The sequence below is a fragment of the Macaca fascicularis genome, chromosome 12 (genome assembly GCF_037993035.2).
Source record: "Macaca fascicularis isolate 582-1 chromosome 12, T2T-MFA8v1.1".
In the NCBI taxonomy this organism is placed as follows: Eukaryota; Metazoa; Chordata; class Mammalia; order Primates; family Cercopithecidae; genus Macaca; species Macaca fascicularis.
This window is the reverse complement of record NC_088386.1, coordinates 11149918-11170730: the sequence shown is the minus strand read 5'-3', so window position 1 is coordinate 11170730 and position 20813 is coordinate 11149918. Positions and strand designations below refer to the sequence as shown.

Here is a 20813-nt window from a genome sequence, read left to right as displayed (position 1 = left end):
GAAGGTAGTGATGGCCACTGAAGGGATCCCGGGGCAGGGAAGGGGTGTGAGGAGGAGTCCTAGCTAAGGCTCCAATTAGGGGCTGACTTCCCCTCCTGCCTCTATCTCTAACTTGTAGTGTGACTGCAGGCAAGTTCCCTTCCTGCTGGAATTCTGTAGCCTACCTAAAAATGAGAGGTTTGGACACAGGATTTCTAAGGTCCCCAATGCCCAGTAGACCTGGGATTAACTTTTGTCTCCAGCTCAACAAGCAACAGAGACTTTAGCAAGGTCTTGGACCTTCAGATGCCTCAACTGGCCCAACTATGAAGGGAGAGGTGTGCCACTAACCTGGGACTGTGTGGGAAAGAAGAATAGATCCCTGGATCTATGGTAACAGTTAGCAGGAGACATGGTAACCCAACTGCTACACAAACACGGCCCATCTCATCCCCAGCATTGAGGACCTGACCTGGGGTCTGCGGAGGTGATGCGGTCACAGGAGGTCTGTCTCACAAAGAGATTCAGAGCTCCTCCAGGAAAGGGGCCTTGCCCAGTGCTGAGCTGGTTCTGAGGAGGGACAGGAGAAGCCTGAGCTGCAGTGTCTGCTTGTTTTGTGGGGGTGGATACCCCCATGGCCAGTGCCAGGTCACCCACAAGATGTCACTGAACATGGAGCTGGAAAGAGGTGCATAGTGCTCTGGGAGCTGTGGGGAGCTGGCTCCAGTGCCCACCCCCAGACAGGCCCTATTCATCTTGGCACCTCCAGGACCCGGGAAGGGCCTGGCACACGGCAGTGCTCGGTGCTCTCCAACTGAGTGAATGCTGAACTAACACAGGCTCATGCCAGGGGAGGCCCTCCTGGAATTCCTTACACTCAGGCCCTTCTTTGTGGGAGCAAATGGTGACATCAGGAGAAGTTAGAGGCCAGGGCATGGAATGCTGAACTAATTACAGCCCCTCAACAGAAAACCTCCCTCCCCAATTAGCAGCACGGACAAGGGCAAGTCTCTGGATCCCTGGAAGGGTCCCCCTCCCTCCGAGTGCCTTGACACCACCCCCAGCAGCTGGAGGAAAGCACTAGAGAAACTTTCAGGCCCCCACCCCTCCCAGCAGCACATGGCGCATCTCTCCTGGAGACCCTTTCAGCGTCTGCCCCACCCATTTATCCACCACACTAAGGAGAAGGAGAGGCAGGGCTTAGGTCTGCAATTTGGGGCAACAGTAACAGCTACTATAGCCTGTGGAGGACGCCAGGCTATGAATCATTCTCCTCGTCCGTTTCTCCCAGGGCAGGGGGTTGCCAGTCTCTGGCCTCCTAGCAGGTGAGTCTGTGACCAGCAACCCACCTGCAGCCCCTGGCAGGAGCCCCGTGGGAAGCAGCAGGCTGGGGGCAGTCCCAGGGTCATCCCCAGAGGCAGCCCTAAATGAACCTCCCCTTCTGTTCAGGTCAGACCCTGTGTGAGTGCCCTGGAGCCCCTGAGCCTGACTGGTCACCGACCTCAGCTGACCTTGTGGGCTCCCCCTCTGTTGGGTGTTTCAGGCAGGGCTCCACTGGAAAATTATTCCGCTCTCCGTGGTATCAACCGTGGGTGGGTTGGTCTAGAGAGTCCAGTGTGGCTTCACTGCCATGCTGGCACATCCAGCACCTGCTCCTGGTCTCCACAATGACAGTCCCGGGGCACTTGAACTTCTTCGGAGGCAGCTGGCTCCCCCAGAGCAAGCATCCCAAGAGAAGCAAGGGGAAGCTGAGTGGCCTTTTCCAACCCATGAGAAGAATGGAACATGACTTCTGGCCCCAGGTCCAAGGAGGAGGCGAATAAGACTCCACCTCTTGAAGGGTAATGCAGAGTGCCAGTGCAAAAGAGCATGCGAGGTGGGGTATGCTGCTGTCCTCCTCCGTGAAAGTACAATCTGCTGCAGATGGGGCACCTGGTTCCTTGCCTCTGGGGCAGCCTAAGGAAGGGTAGGTTTGAAGGATCTGATTCAGAAAACATTACTAAGAAAATGCCAGGTCAGGGCCGAGCGCGGTGGCTCAAGCCTGTAATCCCAGCACTTTGGGAGGCCGAGATGGGTGCATCACGAGGTCAGGAGATCGAGACCATCCTGGCTAACCCAGTGAAACCCCGTCTCTACTAAAAAATACAAAAAACTAGCCGGGCAAGGCGGCAGGAGCTTGTAGTCCCAGCTACTCAGGAGGCTGAGGCAGGAGAATGGCGTAAACCCGGGAGGCGGAGCTTGCAGTGAGCTGAGATCCGGCCACTGCACTCCAGCCTGGGCGACAGAGCGAGACTCCGTCTCAAAAAAAAAAAAAAAAAAAAAAGGAAAATGCCAGGTCACAACTTTCGGATAATACGATAGTTAAGGTTATTAGGTTATTTGAGCAATTACTGTGTGCCAGGGACTGTCCTAGGTACATGCATCTCATTTCATTCCCACAATAATCAGATAAGGTAGAGACTATTATTCTTCTCCTTTTACAGATGAGGAAACTGAGGCATGTTGGATGTTGTCCCTGTAACTTCTCTAGAAGAAGCACAGGCAGGATTCAGACCCCAGCACTGGGGCCCAGGGGATAAGCACTGGTCCTTACGTTTCTTTCATGGGAAAACCATGGGGTTACACAATGTCAACTGACCTCCAGTAGCACCAGGCTGATTGCAGTCCTGCCTGGACTGGAACGCTGGTACTGCCACCTATGAGCTGTGGCATACATCCCTTAGGCCCTCTGAACCTCGGCTTCCTTGCCTATGAAATAGGATGATGTATCCACTCCCTGGGCTTGCTGGAGATGATGTGGACTTGTGTGTAGCAGGTGTCAGGCAGGGGGCTGGCAATGAAGAAATCTTAAGTCCCTTTCCTCCCCTGAACTCCAGGAAGGAAATGTGAAGACAATGCATATGACAAAACACGATTGTTCCCCAAGAGGGAGGGGACTTGGAATTCTAGTGATGCTGGGATTAAACCCAACAGTGAGCCCTCTGGAGAAAGGAAAAGGGGTGATCACTGTAGCTAATGTTTCCCAAGTGCCCGCTGTGTGCCAGGCTGCCCAAAAGGTATGTCATGTCCCCAAGCCTTCCTGACAAAGCTGCAGGGCACAGAAGTCTGAGATGCAGAGACTAAGCAATGGACCCAAGTTCCAAAGCAGTCACAGCAGAAGACAGCTCTGAACCCAGCACCCTCGCATTTCCTGTGTCCCCTGCATCTTCCCTGGCTCCCAGGAGGTACTGCTGAAGCACAAGTCAGTGTGCCAAGGAAAACAGACACTTCGAGTGTCACCTCTGGGAGGGGAAGTGCCTGCCTGCTGTCCATAATGCTAAGGATCTCTTGTCCTCTGGCCATTGGTGTCAGATCCAAACTCCTCCAAGCCTACAAGCCCCTGCCAGCTCTGGGTCCGTCTGACCCCTCTGACCTCATTTCCTCCCACATTACCCCTGTCTGCCCCCGACTGCCCTTGCCAGTCACATTCCTGCCCCCAAGCTTTTGTGCCTGATCTTCCCTCAGCCCTGAACACACTGCCCACGTCAGGGTGGCCTGCTCTTCCTTCATCCAGGTGTCTACTCTGAAGGCCCCTCCTCAGGGAGACCTTCCCGGATCATTTCACCACTATGCCTCCCCCTACTTTATAATTCCTTACTTGCCTTTTTTTTTTTTTTTTTTTTTTGGCTACCTAGCACGTAGCACCATCTCACATTTTACTGCATATTCACCTCCTTATTTATCATCTATGCTCCCCACTACAATGTGAGCCCTAGAACGGCAGGAACTTCAGAGGCACTGGTCCCTGCTCTAGCCCTAGAGCTTAGTGCAGTGCTTGCACATCGTGGGTGCCTGACAATCAACAGTCACAAGGCTGAGGTGGAAGCATCACTTGAGCTTGGGAGATGGAGGCTACAGTGAGCCGTGATGGCACCCCTGCACTCTAGGTTGGACAGAGCAAGACCTTGTCTCTAAATAAGTAACAGTCACAGAAAGAAAGCCTGATTAACAGGACAAAGGGGAAGCCAGGGAGGCGGAGAAGCTTGTGACTTAAAGATTCACCCTGAAGGAGAATTTACTTAGGGTTCTTTTTGTTTTTAATCAGAGCTTCACTGATCTGTCTGGAAGAATGGCCAAGGCTTTGCCCACTTATTCCAGGATTTTCAGAAGCTTTTTCCTAATAAGAGAAATGTTGCCCTTCAGCTGAGTGGAACCACATTGCAGGCAGAGTCTCAGATAGGGGCAGGGGGCAGTATTTTAATAGTAGACGCCTAATCCTCCTGACCTAAAGACAGGCTGCCTCAGAGGTGTGTGACCTGTGAGGTCGTACAAGGCCCCCTGCCCTGAAGGGGACTCCATGCTGGGTTTCATCCTCTGTTGTCATCATCTTAAAATTTTTCACTTTCTCACAAGGGACCTGCATTTTCACTTTGCCTTGAATTCTGAATTCTGCAAATTACGTAGCCAGTCCTCTCGAAAGAATGAACCAGGGGTGGAGCCTCAGGCTTTCCAGATGTTGGATCTTTGTGGAGAGAGGCTCTTGTGGGTGCTGCTCATGATCACCATTTGCGTTGCCAGTTAAATTCATCTTCTGTGCACCAGGCACTGTGTTAGATGCTGGTAAGTGTAATGAATGAGGCTTGGCACCTGCCCCACAAGCTGCCAATCAAGAGAGCCTGTCAGATAAAGAGAGAGGTGACGCTGAGCTTGAGGGAATAACAATGGAGAAGATAACAGAGAAAATAACAATGGAGATCTGCAGTGGGCCAGGTGCTGTTCAGACCATCAAGCTCAGATCAACGCCAGGTCCCGGCCCCCAGGCCCACATTCCTACCTCCCTCCATAAAGCCTCTGCGGGGACACAAAGAAGGGCGGGGAATGGGCCCAGCAACATGGCTGGTCCTGGAAGCTCTAGATCTGGACCTGGCTGGGGCCCTGGTAAGTGGCTGGGAAGTTGACAGGCCTGTCCAAGGGGCTTCCTCATCTCCGAAACCTGACCGCTTTGAGGGTAAAGACACCCCGGAGGAGTTTGGACTGAGGGTGGCCTATGATCAGCTCTTTCGAGAGTCTTCTCTCAGCCACTGTGGCAGCACCTGGAAGAAGGAACAGAAACGGTGGAAAAGGAAGGAACTCCCCAGAGCGGGAAAATAAATTCCTTTTAAAACATCTTTTTTGCTTCCCCGCCCCTGGAATCTCCATCATTCATTGAGAGATACTATAGCCAGTGATATTCACGTGACTCCTTCCATCCTTCTAACCACCCAAGAGTGTAACTCAGTTTTTCAGAAAAGGAAGCAGAGAAGTTCCGAGGGGGATGAGGAATGACTTGCCCAAGGTCACACCACACGGAGACACAGCGGGAGTGGATTAGGAAGGCCCAAGCCGGGACTCCAGGAGCCAAAAGGGCCTCCTTCCCCCCAGCAAGGGGAAAGCCTCAGGCAGGCCATCTGCTCCGGGGCGTTTGCCCCGTGGGCCCCCACCTTGGAGCATGGGAGGCAGTGGCTTGCCTCCTGGATCCCCGAAAGACCTTGGGGAGCCCTGGCGGCTGCCGAGGGGGCACAAGCTGGGCAGGAAAAGAGCCTCCAGCTCCCGGGCGCTCCACATCTGCACTGGGGGCTCCCGGCGCCCGCAGCCGTATCGCCGTGCGCGTTTCCGCCTCCTGGGGGCTGTGCCGAGCGGATGCTGCTGCCTGCGTGTGAACAGGGCTTGTTTTCCCTTCACGCCCTCGGGCTCCGTTTTTATGAAGCACTTCCTTCTGTTGGCGCTTTGGGAATATTCATTCTTGGCTCGCACCGCGCACGGTTGACAGTTGGGCTGGAAAATGTACCCGCGGCTTAATTAGGGCATCGCCAGACCTGCCAAGCTCCAGCTCCTCCCCTTCGCGACTGCCGCGACCCCAGGGACCCCCGGGACCCCCAGGGCCTGCCCCACGCTGTGGGAGGGCGCCTCGCTGCTCCTGAGGCTGTACCATCAGTGCCCCGCCCGTGTGCCTTGCCTCATAGCAACCTGTCCTGGCCCAGGCAGACCTATGACCTGTCCTACAGGTAAGCAGCCCTATTGCACGCCTTTGTTCTTTCTGTTGCTCCCTTTGGAATGCCCTCCGCTCTCCTCTGGGCATAGTCAGACCTCTCCTGCCCACAGACCACTCCAGATTCCTTCTACTCACCCTCCCTAAACCTAATGACCAGAAGCCTCACTGCTGCTGTGCCCCAAGGACTGCCCTGGGCAGACGGACCTACATGGGCCACCTGCTCTGTTTCTAGGCATCCTCACCTGGAATCCAGGAGGGGAGGCTCACCTGTAGGTTTCGTCCTGTTTCTGAGGAAGCTGAAGGTAGCATTAACAGGAAGGCTGCCTTTCCAAGCACTGCAGAGCTGAAAATGGACAGCATCCACCTACATGGCCAAGGGCAAGATCAGGGAAAACCTCGCACCCCAATAGCCCAGAGGAACACCGCAGAACGAGGCTGGCTGGGTTGACTTTAAATGTCAAGCCAAAAAATAAATATTGAAAATTCAATGGCATGTGATATTAAAATCCCACTATAAAAAAAAAAAACTGGAAAAAATATTTGCAACACATATGGCAAAGGGTGAGTTTCCTTAAATGCTAAAGTACTCCTACAGTCAGCGGAAAATCAACAACCCCAGGGGAACACGAGCAAATAGCAACAGGCCGTTCACAGAACACAGCCCCAAATGTCTTCCTCAGAAATGAGGAGATGTGCAACCTGCTGCATGATAACAGGAATGTGGAGGTGAAAAATGACGTCCTGCTTTAGACTGGGTAGAGAAACACCTTCAAGAATGTGGCTCTGTTGGGGGCACCCACCAGCCTGGGTGGTGAGGGCCTGGCGTGATTTCAGTGACAGCCTGCACCGCAGGGGAAGAGCCTGGGTGAGGTTCCACCACTTACCAGTGGTGTGTCTGCTGGCAGCTTACATTCTCTGAGCTTTGGTCTTCCCATCTGTAAACTGAGAACTGGGAACTGGTGTTTCCTGGGAAGATGAAGGTGTGGTCAGGGAGGGAAGAATCAGGGAGAACCACAGAGGCTGAGAGGGCCCTGGGGGAAGGAGGAAGGGGTCCCAGTGGGGAAGGGTAGGGGCATGAGAGGGTGGGAGAGGAAGTCTTGGTAGGGGGCAGACCCAGAATGGCGGAGGGAATGGGTTGAAAATGGAGTTGGCCCTGGAGACCACACCTTCAAGATTATTTGGTGGTAGAGGAAAGGAGAGAGCCTGCAGGAGGGATGGGATACAGATGGGAAGGTGACTAGGATGAGGCACATGAGAATATCTGAAGACTGTGGAAATGGCCTAGGCTCCCAGGCCCCAGCTCTGCAGCAGCATCTCAAAGCCTGGCCCACAATGAATTCTCCAGGCTGGCCTTGTTTTATGTGACCCAATCCAGCAGAAGGCCAGTTTGTGCCTGCAGGGCTGGAATGCAGCCAGAGCCCAATAGAGGGATGGGTCCAACCCAGCTTCCCAGGAATCGACTGGCGATGGTGGCATTTAACTCAGCGCTGTGAGGACAACAAGACCAGAGGAACAGCCCAGAGCATGACATGTGAAGGAAGAAGCAGAAACTCTGGCCAAGGAGAGGTCCAGCACCACGGCCAAGCAGCAAGGCTAATAGGAAAACTGATTCCAGGTTCAGAAGCTGGGAGGAAGCCTCAAATGTGTGCTCATGAAAAGGTGCCTGATATACGGAGGGTGTTCCACGAACATTTCACAAATGCATAAACTGAGAGGAGACTCAAGCTCGAGCCCGTGAGTGCGCTGAGGATACAGAGGCACGGCGGCTGTGAGGACAGGTGCTGAGCAGGTAGCACACGTGGGGTGGAAATGTCTGCTGCAGGCCTCAGCACGCTCCAGAGTGCATGTGCAATAGGCAGGCAGTCTGCTCCCCTCAGAGAATTGTCATCTCAAAGGGAGGAAGGTACCTCGCTGGGGGCCCAGCAGCTGAATGCAGGCTCCCTGGATTCTACAGGATTGCTTTCCTTGGTGCCTTGGGGTACATGACTTTCACAGTACAGGAAACTCTACTAACCTTGGATAAAGAGAGGGAAAGCTCCTGAGCTCATAGCTTTCAGGGCCTCAAGGAAGGGCAGAGAGGGCAGGGGAGTGAGGGAGAAACCTGGGAAGCTCTGAGCACCTGCAGACTTCCAGCTCATATCCCTTCCATCGTGCCTCAGTTCTCCCAGCTCCCTGTGCAGACTTAGGTCTGATCTAGTAGAAGGGTCTGATATAGTAGAAGTATCTGATTGGTGGCTGGCCAGCCAAAGGGTGGCACCCTCCAACTCCACTCTTAGTCCAGTGGGCTCCAGACTCAGCTTGTTGGGGCAGGTCACATTTGAAGAGGAAATGGGATTCAGCAGGCCAATGAGCTAATATCTGGGTTGTCCTGGATGATTGGTGGTTGACTCCAGAGGCTGCGTGATAGAGCAAAGAAGGCCTGAAACAGGCTCAGCCCACCTGGGCTCCATCTCCTCCCTCTAGAGCTACAGAATGCAGCTCATTCTCCCTCCCAGCCTCGGTTTCTGAAATTGCAAAATGGAAATAATAATGTGTTTGTCACAGGTTGTTGTGAGAAGAAAATAAGATAATAAAGAGGATAGTGATCTGCAAGCCGTAGAGCTAGAGATGAGTTGTTTTATTTCACACCCAAGGGAGTGAATGTCTTGAGTTTTACTTTCCATGAACTCTTGGTCCGGCTCCCAGCCGATGCTGGGCACGGGTCAGATCTTACTCCTTCATCCACAGCTTGTGAGGGAAAATGCATGTAAGTCTTTCTGCAGACGGCACCAGGCTGGACCAGCTCAGCTTCAGTTGTAGTGCTGTTTCCAGAGGAAGGTGGGTTAGCCCTCTGGGTCTCACTTTCTCCATCTGCAAAAGGGGCTTGCAGAGGACTGCCTGGCCCAGCTCACACGCTGCTGGAGGATTACATAATCGCCTTCTCCCTGCTTGCCTTCTTTGCTCCACATTCGCTTTCTTCCCCTGCTCTCTGGAGTTTCTGTGGATGGTGGCAGCTGACAAGGAAGGAGCCCTTTGGAGCATTTCTATACCCTCAGCAAACTCCCCCTCCTGCCAACTCCTCTGAAACCCAGGTCACCTGCTTGCACAGCCCAACGCCAGATGAGAGTGCACTTTGCGTTCCTCTTTAATTGTTCCAAGTATGTCAGTGACTTTTCACAGCTGGATTCTAAACCTCAGAAGTTGTTGATGATCTCTTTTGGGAAGATCACAGATGCCCTCCATGCAGGAGCAGAGCAGGCACACGACAGCAAGTTTGTTGAGGGAAAAAGGAACAGAGCAGCTCTCAGCACAGTGCTCTTGCTGACTTGACAGGCCCTTCCTTCCAGTTCTCAGCATCTTGACCTCTGCACGTTCCTCACTGTCCCCGCAGCCTCAGTTTCCCATACTTTGCATGCCTGGGACAAAGTACTCCTCTCGAGTGGGCCCACCAAGCTCCTTCCCCCTGGACCCCTTCCCACTGGTCCCTGGGATCCTGGGACACCAGCGAGGAGGGGCTGTCGCTCCTGAGCTCGCACGCAACTCTGCAGGCCCGGGTGTCATCTCTTGCAGCAGCTGACAGTGGCGCCGGCACCACTTTGGTGTCACTTTTAACACTGTGCGTTAACACCACCGGCTGACTGCACAAGGAGGCCCCGGCAGAGCCGCGTGCAGCCACACCCCACATGTGGAGTTGTTAATCCGGCAGTTGTTCAGCAGGTTCTCTGGGCCTCACCTCCAAACGTGTTACTTCTGGAGGGAAAGACGCCCACAGAACTGTACAAGCTCTCCAGGAAGGAATGGCAGAACCGGCCTGTCCTGCGTCGGCCAGGAAGAGAAGAGGAGGCATTTCTGAGCAAGGACATGCAAAGTTCTGGGTCCTGGATCTCTGCCACCTACATACAGTTTCCTAAATTAGAAGAATAAGAGGAAGGAGAGAACGAGGAAGAGGGAAATAGTGTCACCATACAACTTAAAATCCTTCCTTAAATCTGCAGTTTTATCCGTGCCACATGTTTTCAAAGAATATTTTATGACGTAATGAGAAGAGACAAAAGCAGTGAAAAAGCAAAATCACACATGCGATGTGTTTTCGATTCTGGGAATGTGTGGGGTGGATGTAGTTACAGTGTCCCAGGTCCAACTGCCCTTTGCATCCAGGCACCCTGGAAGATTTCCCTTCCTCGCCCCTTGATATCAGGATGGTTGTGTGACTTCCTTTGGCCGGTGAAATGCGAGAGAAGTAACCTGTGTCACTTCCGGGTGACGGTGATCAATTGCTGGTGCAACCCTTCCCAGCCCGCTGTCCCCTGGCCTAAGCGGTCATAGAAATGCATATTGATTTTGAAGGCCTAGAAGCTCAAAGGAGGCTCTATCACTGAACCGCAGTATGGGAAAGAGCACCTGAGAGTCATCTGGACGCCTGTGATCTGGGTATGAGCAGAAATGAACCTCTGTGCCTTGAAACCACTGAGATTTTGGTACGGTTTTTCCTGGCACATGATCTACATCGACTGATACAATAAGTATACAAAATAGATGGAAAAATATTATTGAGAAGCATTGCAGTGACTGGTAATTTTTGTTTTTACACTTTTCTAGATTTCTCCCATTTTTTACAGTCAGCATGTATTACTTTTATGATATTTAAAAGTTCCCAGTCTTACGCATAGCTAGCTTTTTTGAGTAAATAAATGTGTCCTTGGTACTGGGCTGTGTCTTTCACTATGTCATCTCACTTAATGCTCTGAAAACCCTAAAAGGATTTTCCCATTTTGCAAATGAGATATTTGAGTTTTAGAAAGATTAGGTGCCAGGTATTCTACACTCATTATTTCATTTATCTCTTCAGAGGCTCAGAATATTTTCTACCAATTTTAAAATTGGGGAGGCTTGGGGAAATTGCCCACAGTTAGTCACTTACCAATTGAACAAAGTGAAATTAAAACAACCACCACGATGTAGGTGCTAATATTATCCTTACTTTCTAGGTTAAAAAATGGAGGCTCAAAGAGATTGAGCAACTGGCCTAAGGCCATGCAGCTAGCAATCTGTAGAGCTGGGACTGGCACCTTGGTCTGTCTAAATTTTGGTCAGCTCATTTTGCTAAGAATGAGGCTGGTACAAAAGGTGACTTTTAGGTAATACATGCAAGAAAATTTTTAAATTAAATTTCTAATTTTTAAAAAAATTGTATGTCCAAAATTTTAAAAGCCAAATGGTGCCGCGAGGCTGATAATGAAAAGCAGCAGTCCTGCCTCGCCTCAGAGGAAGCTACTTTAAGTCTTTTAGCTGTTCCTTCTGACATTTCCTTTCATATTTCTAAATATCATTCTCTAGATGTATTTTTTTTTGAATATTATGTATTGGCTTCCTCCTGTGGAAAATTGCTGGTTCTCCACCAGCCACCATCCACAAACACACACTTTTCCTTCCAAGATAGTCCTATCACAGTTGCTAAATCAACACTCAGTTTTTACCGTATCACATCTACATATAGATTATTCACAGCTAAACAAGGGACTATATTATGGTTACAGTTGCAGTCTTGTACAGCTTTTTGTTTTCCCTGGAGTTAGTAATTACTTCAGTTTTTTAATTTAATTAGTTTTTGATGTAAGATTACTAATTCTTCCCACAAACTGTGACAGTAAAACTCTAAAATTTCTCGTAATATAGTCAAACACATCTGGCAACCTATCAGTTCAGTTTTTTTTTTTTCTTGGAACCCTCCTGCTTCTACCTGGATCAGTTGTTCTCCTGGCCATTGTAGTAGAAGTTGTGAAATTTCTCTTCAACGTTACCCTGGGAATTCCCTTTCCCTCTGTCCTGTGTTGGTGCCTTGTTTCTTAGATCCTAAGTCATCTTCTTTCTTGCTTTACTCCCTTCATTTTGTTGTAATATACACGCCAATAGCTTCCTTGGAGGCTGCATATGGGAGTTCAGTTTTTGGATAATTGATTGACAGTTTGGCTGGAGGTATAAATCTCAGTTGGAAATCATCTCCCCTCAGAATTCTGAAGGCAGTTCTCTATTGGCATGTGGTGTTCTGGGTTGATGTTAAGCAGTCCGATGCCATTCTAATTCTCGATCCTCATGGTGTGACTTTTTCAGTCTCCAAAAGCTTCTAGAATTGTCTGCTTATCTTTTGTTTCTAAAAAAATTTTCATAACATTTAATACTTATTCTGAAAAAAATGCTTTTAATAAGTTAGACAAAATGGATAATTCCATAAATTAGCATTTATCTATTTTAACCCAGCCATCTATTTTATATTTAGAATAAGCCAGGGGCCAGATACTTTCCAGACTGTCATCACTATCACCACTACTCTGGAGGATTAGCCAATGCTCCAGGAAAGAGGTACCCGATTGGAGAGGAGGAGGTTAACTTATCCCTGTTTGAAGATTATTTGACCGTTTACATGGAAAACCCACAAGAATAAACAAAGAAAAAGTTCTTGAAAATGACAAAATAATTGTGTAAGGTAACTGGATTCAAAATTAGCGTTCTATTATCAATGGCCTTCAAATACACAGGCAACAGCCAGAACTAAAATATAACGGAATAAGACCCCATTTGCAAAAGCAACCTAGAAATAAACTTTTTAAAATATGTGCAAAACCATTTAAATGCTGCCAAAGGATACAAATGTGAACTTACACCACATTCTTGGGTTAAAAAATCTCAACATTATAAGGATGCCAATTCTCCTAAATTAAGCTACACATCAACACAATCGCAGTGAAAATACTAACAGAATTTCTTGTGGAACTATACCAGCTGATTTTAAAGTTGATATGGAAAAATATACATGCATCCAGGAAAAGTTTGAAAACAGAAATGTAAAAAGCAGAGATAACCCCATCCATTATTTACTTGTATTTTAAATCTATTATAAAGCAAAAACAATTAAAACTATGGCACAAGTACATGAATAACCATATAATTCAGAAATTACTAGAAGTCTCCCAATATATATAGGAAGTTACCATATGATCAAGTTGGCACTTAAAACAGGATTTATCCATATTTGGTATTGGAACAATTGGCTACCCATCTGTAAAAGAAATTAATTTAGATCCTCACTTCACATGTTATACCAAAATAAATTCTACATGAATCAAAGGTTTAAATGAAACCCTTAAAGAACCAGAAGAAAGCAGGGGATATGGGAATGATCATCTATTGAGCCTTTACTTCAGCTCAGGGCCTGGTGATGGTAAGCAGGCCCAGCTCATGGACTGCTGGCTGAATAATGGACTGAAGACTATCAGGTCCTGTCCCGTACAAGATGCTGTAGCAGCGGTTGCCAATTGCAGGCACTGGTCTAGATTTGCTACATGTCTTAGTCCATTTGTACTGCTATAAAATAATACCAGAGGCCGAGCGCAGTGGCTCATGCCTGTAATCCCAGCACTTTGGGAGGCCGACGCGAGCAGATCATGAGGTCAGGAGATTGAGACTAGCCTGGATAACCTGGTGAGACCCCGTCTCTACTAAAAATACAAAAAATTAGCCTTGCATGGTGGCGCGTGCCTGTGGTCCCAGTTACTCAGTAGGCTGAGGCAGGAGAATTGCTTGAAGCCCCTGGGAGGCGGAGGTTGCAGTGAGCCAAGATTGTGCCACTGCATTCCAACCTGGGTGATAGAGCGAAACTTTGTTTCAAAAAAAAAAAAATTAGCCGGGAGTGGTGGCACGCGCCTGTAGCCCCAGCTACTTGGGAGGCTGAGGCAGAAGAATCTCTTCAACCCGGGAGGTGGAGGTTGCAGTGAGCCGAGATAGTGCCACTGCACTCCAGCCTGGTGACAGTGCAATACTCCGTCTCGAAAAAAAAAAAAAAAAAAAAAAGAAAGAATACCAGAGGCTGGGTAATTTACAAGAAAAAAGGGTTTCTTTGGCTCGCAATTCTGCTGGCTGGAAGATTGGGCATCTGCATCTAGGGAAGGCCTCAGGCTGCTTCCACTCATGGCAGAAGGTGAAGGGGAGCCATGTGTGCAGATATCACATGGGGAGAGAGGAGGCTAGAGAGATGGGGGAGGGAGGTGCTGGTCTCTTTTGAACAACCAGCTCTCACAGAAGCTAATAGAATGAGAACTCACACCGCCCGCCTGTCTGCCATCCCCCAATCTCCTGAGAGGGAGGGCATTAATCTATTCATAAGAGATCTGCCCCCCATGACCCAAATACCTTTCACTGGGGATCAATTTTCAACATGAGATTTGCAGGGTGGGGCAGCAGGGGAGAGGCAAACATCCGAACTCTCACTACATGTCATTTGTCTGGTTCTACCAGTGTTAAAATAGTTTTCATTTTGGTCTGATATTTTACAAGGGATATTTCACATCAAAATCTGGATTTCGGGCTTTCCCTGAAAATGTATACTAATCTGGCAGCACTAGACCCTCATTCCTTCATGGACCAAGCAGCTGAGCCACTGCCCTTTAAAGGCCTGATGATGGGGCATATGGTCTTGGAGTCCTGAGGAGCTAACAGGACCCAGTGAACAGGCAGGTAATGGGGAGCAGTGGCTGGTGGGCCCAGAGCCCTGGGGTAGGGGGTGAGGGGATGAGGCTGTAGCTGCGGCAGGGAGGGGCAGTTCCTGCGCTGTTGTGGTCACCCAGGCAAGAAGTTGTGGCAGAGGGAACGGGAGGGAGAGGCCTGGCTGGAGGGAATTTGGGACTTGAATCCACAGCTTGAGGACAGATGATGGGGTGTGTGTGTGTGTGTGTTGGGGTGGGCAGGGGAGCTTAGCTGTTGGAGGAGGACGTAAGGAAGCACCCCAAGAGGCTCACACAGACAGGTAAATGCTCATGAACATGTAGACCAGATCCACTCACCCTCCTGCTTAAAACCCAAGCACCCTACCCAAGAGGCCCGGCCCCTGCCCACCCCATACCCGAGAGGCCCAGCCCCTGCCCACCCCTTACCCCAGAGACTGGGCCCCTGCCCACCTGATCCTTTGCTCTCACTCTGTGTGCCCTTGTACTCCAAGCCATGCAGGCCTTGGGACATCCTAGAACCAGTCAAGGACTTTTTTTGACCTCAGGGCCCTTGCACTCACTGCTCCCTCTGCCTGAGATACTGTTCCCCTGACTCCTTAGCTGGCCAGTTCCCGCCTCATCTTTCAGGTTTCCTCTTAAATATGCTCTCCTAAAGGAAGTCTGGGATACACTCCTAGAGGCCAAGGGACAGCAGGAATGCTGACTGCCAAGGGGTCCTCGGGCCGTGGAAAGAGGAGTAGATTTCTGAGTGCAAAGGGAAACCTTTGAAGGGCTGGGGTGGGGGTGGGGCGATGAAGCAGCTGGATCTGATTTACCCCCTGAAAGGCTGCCAGTAGCACCCCATGGGAAACCACAGGGCTGGAGTAGCCACCGGGGAGAGTTGGAGCGCTTGTGTTGGTGACAGGCGCAGAGGTAGTGCAACTGGAGAGAGGACATGGGGCATTCTAGAACCCACAGGACTTGCGGAAATGCGGGAAGGAGTAGGGTGAGAGCCATACGCAACAGGGAAAAGAGTCGAGCGGGGTGGCGCGGTTGCCAGCCCCAGCAGGGGGTGGGAGGTGGTGCCAGTTTCCTAAGGTGGAAATCCAGGGAAGGCACGGAGCAGGTGTGCTTTGGAAGAACAGCTCTGGCGCAGCGCCTCTTCCTGTGGGCCCCCTTCTACAGTGCGCCTAGACACAGTGTGACAGCGCAGGGCTGCGCGGGCATCCCCAGCTCCGTGGTTCTGGCTCAGGTCGGCGGGGAAGCCTGGATCAAGGCACGGTGTCCCCGCGCCGCCCGCTGCCCTGGCTGCAGCACCGCCAAGGGCAAGGGCACGGCCATGACCGGGTAGGAGGCGGATCCCACGTGTGAGCCAGTGAGCCACTCAGCCTCCTGGGAAGAGCGAAGATCAAAGCGGAACCCCACGTCGCGGGGCTGGGGAGGGAAGGGCGTGAAGGCCCGTCCTCTGCGAGGCTTCGGGCGCCTGGAGGCAGGGTGGGAGGGCAGGGCGAGGGGGCTTTGTCTGCGCGGAAACGCCCTGCCCCGCGCCCGCACAAAGGCTTCTTTGTGCCCGCTGCCGGCGGAGGTGGGGGCCGCGCGTTCCCGGAGCCCCCTGCCCCGGCCCAGCCCGCGGCCCCGAGGGGGCGCCCGCCACTTCGCCGCCGCCAGCCCGTGGCCCCGGGCGCCAAAGGGCCTCTTAATTGTTCCCAGAACGGGTGGCATTTAGGTCAATTAATATGCAAAACAGGAGTAAATCATCTCATTCGCGGGCCCCACGCGGGGCGGGGAGCCGAGGCATTTGCTAGGCAGCGAGGTCGCGGCCCCCGCCGCGTGTTTATCTGGGGAAATGGAAATCAGGCGACGCACAAAGCCGCCCCGCGGGCCGCGCCTCGCCCTCGGCCGCCCTCGGCTGGGTCGCCGGCGCCGGTCCCGACCCGCTGCCCGGGCTGGCGGATCGGCTGCAAACCTGGGGTCGCCTCTGGCCCTGTAGCCCAGAGGCTGTGCACCGTCGGGCGGCGCACCGCCCCTCTCTGGGCCACCGTGCCTAGCTGGTGATAGCAGGAGTTCTGTTATTACATAAATCAGGTACTGGGAGAACAGTACGATCCCCTAAGTGCTTCGAATTGGAGCTTGCGTGCTCCTGACCCGTTACTATGCTACTGAGCCTTGACTGAAGTCCAAAGCCTACTTGCATTCCTGCATTTAATCCTCAAAATCGCACTAAGAGGCAGGTGATTATTCCTGTTGTTCAGCTGAAGAAACCGAGGCAGAGAGGTGAAGACCGTCACCTGGCCCGGACCAAGCCCTTCACCATTAAGCTGTGAGCCCCAGGCCTCTGTGATTTCACTGGGCAGCTCCCTTCGCTGGGGAAAAAATGGCACCTGCAGGCAGAGTTCAGTGAGCCTCGCTACTACTGCACCATACTTACTCATTCTCCCTGAATTCCAAAAATGTAACAGGACCTACTGTGCACCTGCACTCTTCTAGACTCTTCTAGACCACAGGGAACAAAACAGGAGATTCTGGCCTTGTGGGACACCAGCGAGAGGACCACCAGGAGAAGCCAGCAGGTTGACAGGGACTGGCCCCTTGAAGGGGGTGACACCTGAGCAGAGATCTGAGGGAGGTGAGAGAGACTTCCAGGAAATGACCTTGAAGCTGCAGCATAAGGAGGCCGGGGAGGCGGGTGTGTGGAGCAAAGTGGGAGGGATGGAGACAAGGCAGAGGTGACCAGGGCTGGGACTGGGGGTGCAGGCTCCAGTTCCAGCTGGACACTGGAGTCTCTGGGTTCTCTTGGTCTGGGGACAGTCTGTGCATGGGGAATTGTAAAGGTTTCTGCTTGGCTCAGCCTGGTTCAAGTGGCCCCACCCTGGGCTAATTGGCAATGGCCAGGAGCAGGTCACATACTGGACACACTCCTGTCAGCTGGACACCCACCCCGATCGATACCCACTATGCAAGTGGACCCCAAACCTGGGCAGCAGGCAAAGTCAAAAGCAGTCCAGGGAGCCAGCGTCCGAAAGCCAGAGACATTTCTGAAGGTTGTCAGTCTGTGAGGACAGACACAGAGCCTGGAACTGAAGATCTGGATAACCCACGTGCACTGGGGCCAAGAGATAAGGGGCATCAGGTGCCCAGACGTGATGGAGGTTCGGGAGGGAGGGGAAGGCGAACAGGGAGTGCTCAGAGCTAGGTGAGATATTTTAACAAACAGGAAAAGCTGATGATGCTGGTCCCATACAGTTGTTTCTGTAGGAGTTCATGGGGGCAGGGGTTACCAGAGGAGAGTTTGCAAATGTTTCCTATAGGATGCCCTCTCTGTGGCGATGTACTTAGTCATCAGTCAACTACTTAGACAACCCTAACTTTTCCCCTCTCTCCCCACCACTGCCATGCGTTCATCAAGCCTGCCCATTCTTGCTCCTTAATGCCTCTCCCCAATCCCTTCCTTTCCATTCCTGAGGTTCTGTTTTGGTGAAGATGATCAGTCATCTTTGGATCATTGCAGCGGCTTCCTCCCTGATCATGCTACTCTCAATCTTGCCTTCAATTCACACTCCAAATAGGGCACCACAGGGATCTTCCAAACACATAAATCTAAGTTACCACCCTGGTTAAAACCTTCTATAATTAACAGCAACAACAACAACAACAACAACAGCAACACAACCTGATTAAAAAATGGGGCAAAGGACTTAGGCATTTAATCAAAGAAGATATACAAATGGACAGCAAGCACATGAAAAGACGCCCATCACTCATCTTTAGGGAACTGCAAATCAAAACCACGACGAGATACCATTTCACACCCATTAGGATGGCTATTGCACAAATATGGTCCATTGCATAAACATATCTCTTCTCCTGTTGAATGTCTGGGCTGTTTCCAGTTTGGAGCTATTATGAATAAAGCTGCTGTGTATTGGGAGACAATTCCCCATGAGTCTCTTGCATTTCTGCACATCTTATGAGTAAGGCACTGACTGACCTATCTTTTCATGGATGTTTGTATTGCAAAGAGTTTTGGAAGATCAAGCGTCTCCCTCTGGAGCAAAGGGCAAGCATGCTTGCTTCCCATTATAAAAGATCTGGGTTCCCTAAGCTCAGGGTTCCTCTCCCGTAATGCAATTCACTGCAAGTGCAGGATCCATCTGGGCCCACTCACATTGTCCTGTGGGACTTGGGGCAAAAGGAATGGATGCAAATATGCTGATACACATGCTGCTTGCTGTGCTGTGAGGAATAACATCCTTTGTCTCTGACTCATGGTTCTGGCATCTTCTGCCAGCCTCTCAAGAGCCTAACTCATTACCTTTCAAGTTGAGTACAATTTCAGACCCTTTCTAGTTCTTGACATTAAGTATTCTTGTACAAGTGTTTCTATGAACATATATTTCCCCACTTCTTCGTCCTTCCATCCTGCTGCCTGGAGTGCAGACCTGATGGCTGGAGCTCTGGTTACCATCTTGACCCATGAGGACCAGAGACGTAGTGGACAGAAGGAGCATGGGTATCGAAGGTTTTGCAGGTCAGAATGACCATACTGTCCCTGGAATTTTACAGGAGGGAAAATGCCTTGCTTACACCACTGTACCGTGGCATTTTCCAACCCTATCTAATGCAGCCCATGTCGTGGCTCATCCTGTCTGAGATGTCTTCCCGCCCTCCCTTCCTTTGTTCACTAACATGTATCATACTAACCTCAACGAATGACTCTTCATGTTTCCAGTTCTTCTCACAGTGATTGCTTCTTGTATCCTAGGGCCTTGTACAGTGTCTGGCACAGTAGTAGGTGCTCAGGAGTAGGAGCTGATGAGGTGAACAAATACATAAAAGAAACATGCAGGTTGGCAGAGATGATGGGAAGCGGCGTTCTCACTTAGAGGAACAGGTAGAGCATTAGGTTGTCGGAGAGGGAGCCAGAGCTACCATCCTGTGCTGTGTGACACCACCACAGCTCTTTCCTCTCTGGGCTCAGTTCTCTGGCTCTGCAATGTGGGCTTTGGCTAGGATGATGAATGCCCACGGTCCCCACTGATTCTCAAGCCCTGTGCAAACTCCGAAATTTGAGTACTGCTTTCGTGGCAATGCCTCCCTGCTTCTCTCTCCTGTAACTTATGTTTGACCAATGGCATCACTCGATGGCTGAGAAAGGTCCTACCCCTTGCTGGGCCCAGGACTGCTCTGCAACCCAAGCCTGGGGAGACATGGGTGCCTGGGCAGCTTAGCAGCTGGGGAGACTGACAGCTTTAGTGAACCCAGCGGGTGGCATCAAGTTTCTGGGTGCCTGGTCACCATGTTAATCTGCTCTTGGTACCACTAATACCAATTTGTGAGCAGACAGCCAGGATCAGACAGGCCAGCTGTCAAGCAACTGTGGACAGCTCAGTGTGTGGTTTGATTTTATGGCTTAGGGCTGGAATTACAAATTAATTAGCAAATTTAAGTTTCCGGAGATGCTTCAGATAGGTAGCTCCCAGGGACCAGGTGACACTAGTTTGACCCAGTGACCCCAGCCCAGGTCCTGCCACCCACCACTACCACCACCGAGGGACTCAGAAAAAGTCGTCTTGTTTCCAGCACCACCAGCACCCTGCCGGGGGACCCAGGTGGGCCCCTCTCCCTCTCTAGGCCCACCCTCTTCATCTGTGCACAAGGAGCAGGGCTGGATGCTCTGTCTCCTCCACGCCAGCATTCTGGGATTGTAATTAGGCGCAAGATGTCTAGTGTGTGGTGGGGCCAGCAAAGCTCTCTGTCCATGCTTCTGCCTCCAGTGCAGGTGGGAGCACTTCCCCTGCTTTACCCCTGTAACCTTTACTGAGCTCCAGGGATCCCTGTTTCCAGAGAAGACAGGCAATAGAGTGGAGTGATCTAAAATTACACGTGCAGCTGTGTCGCCCCTCCAGCCAATCCCCACCCTCCAACAGGGAGGTTTCCCAGTGTCCTGATGGTGGGGTCGGGTCTCCAGATGCCCCACTGGGCTACAGGCCCTGCCTGTCCTGGCGCTGCCTCTCATTCCCTCTCGTTGCCCATGAACCCCGGCCACACCAGCTCGTCCCTAGTGCTCCTAAGGGCTAGCCGCCTTCCTGCCTGCCACAGGATCCCAGCATATGCTGTTCCCTCCGCCTCCCCAGCATCCACCCCTTCCTCCAGCCTGTTGTCCTGCAGGCTAATGCAGCCTGTCGTCCTGCAGGCTTCTCCTCCTTGGAGAAGCCTGACCTCACACCCTGTTCACTGCTCTCTGAGTGCCCTGCACCTTCCCCGGCACCCCTCATCACAGAGGGAAGCACTCACTCTTGGGGTCACTTGTTATTTCATACTGCCCCATCCCCCCATCAGGACTGTGAGATCCATGGCACAGGAGC

The 20813-nt window shown here is 51.4% G+C and overlaps 1 long non-coding RNA gene across 1 annotated transcript; it reads right to left on the bottom strand.

Moving 5' to 3' along the window:
- Window positions 1-11522: 11522 nt before the first annotated feature.
- LOC141408134 (uncharacterized) lies at window positions 11523-19259 on the bottom strand. Its single transcript, XR_012420930.1, has 2 exons — window positions 19150-19259; window positions 11523-12119 (listed from the first exon to the last, which is right to left on the bottom strand). It is a non-coding gene; the product is annotated as an uncharacterized lncRNA (long non-coding RNA).
- Between the last annotated feature and the right edge of the window lie 1554 nt (window positions 19260-20813).